This window comes from Arachis hypogaea, chromosome 20 (genome assembly GCF_003086295.3).
Source record: "Arachis hypogaea cultivar Tifrunner chromosome 20, arahy.Tifrunner.gnm2.J5K5, whole genome shotgun sequence".
Taxonomy (NCBI): domain Eukaryota; kingdom Viridiplantae; phylum Streptophyta; class Magnoliopsida; order Fabales; family Fabaceae; genus Arachis; species Arachis hypogaea.
The window spans coordinates 94,422,403-94,423,978 of record NC_092055.1 but is presented as its reverse complement, the minus strand read 5'-3'; the positions used below and the strand labels follow the sequence as shown (position 1 = coordinate 94,423,978).

Sequence of the window (1,576 nt, the reverse complement as noted above, 5' to 3'; positions counted from 1 at the left end):
CGTTCATCTTGACATTCATAGCATTCTTGCATGCATTCATTGTTTTGATCTAAAAATTTCATGCATTGCATAATTTTCATGTTTTTCATAAAAATTTCAAAAATTAAAAAAAATATCTTTCCCTTTTTCTCTCATCAAATTCGAAAATTTGAGTTGACTTTTTCAAAAGTTTTTAAAATCAAATTGTTTCTTATGAGTCAAATCAAATTTTCAATTTGAAAATCTTATCTTTTTCAAAATCTTTTTCAAAAATCAAATCTTTTTCAAAATTCTTAGTTATTTTCGAAAATTTCAAAAATCTTTTTCAAAAATCTTTTTCTTATTTTTATATAAAATTTTCGAAAATAACTAATCAATTAATGTTTTGATTCAAAAATTTCAAGTTTGTTACTTACTTGTTAAGAAAGATTCAAACTTTAAGTTCTAGAATCATATCTTGTGATTTCTTGTGAATCAAGTCATTAATTGTGATTTTAAAAATCAAATCTTTTTCAAAAACTAATTTCTATCATATCTTTTCAAAAATATCTACTTATCTTATCTTTTTCAAAAAATATCTTCTCAAAATATCTTTTCTAACTTCCTAACTTCTTATCTTTTCAAAATTTGTTTCAACCAACTAACTAACTTTTTGTTTGTTCCTTAACTTTTTCAAAACTACCTAACTAATTCTCTCTCTCTCAATTTTCGAAAATATCTTCCCCCTTTTTCAAAATTTCTTTTTAATTTATTAATTATTTTAATTTTTAAATCTTAATTTTCGAAAATTACTAACATTTTTCAAAAACTATTTTCAAAAATCACTAACTCTTTTTCAAAAATTATTTTCGAAAATTCTCTTCTCTCTCATCTCCTTCTATTTTTTTTATTTATTCATCTACTAACATCACTCCCTCATTCAAAAAAAAAAAAGGATCTCTATTATTATTATTTTTCTGTGCTTTCTTCTTTGTCATATGAGCAGGAGCAAGGACAAGAATATTCTTGTTGAAGCAGATCCAGAACCTGAAAGGACTCTGAATTACAACTAACCAGTAAGCACCTGTTAGGAATTTTCAAACAAGAAGAGGAGATGGCAGCCGAAAATAATAATAATGCAAGGAGGATGCTTGGTGACTTTACTGCACCTAATTCCAATTTACATGGAAGAAGCATCTCCATTCCTGCCATTGGAGCAAACAACTTTGAGCTGAAACCTCAGTTAGTTTCTCTGATGCAGCAGAACTGCAAGTTTCATGGACTTCCATCTGAAGATCCTTTTCAGTTCTTAACTGAGTTCTTGCAGATATGTGATACTGTTAAGACTAATGGAGTAAATCCTGAAGTCTACAGGCTCATGCTTTTCCCTTTTGCTGTAAGAGACAGAGCTAGATTATGGTTGGATTCTCAACCCAAAGACAGCCTGAACTCTTGGGATAAGCTGGTCACGGCTTTCTTAGCCAAGTACTTTCCTCCTCAAAAGCTGAGCAAGCTTAGAACTGATGTTCAAACCTTCAGACAGAAAGAAGGTGAATCTCTCTATGAAGCTTGGGAAAGATACAAACAGTTGACCAAAAAGTGTCCTTCTGACATGCTT

At 29.4% G+C, this 1,576-nt stretch overlaps 1 non-coding gene across 1 annotated transcript; it reads right to left on the bottom strand.

The window, feature by feature from the left end:
* Positions 1–1,468: 1,468 nt before the first annotated feature.
* LOC112787715 (small nucleolar RNA R71) lies at positions 1,469–1,576 on the bottom strand. The gene has a single exon (XR_003195111.1). It is a non-coding gene; the product is annotated as a small nucleolar RNA R71 (small nucleolar RNA).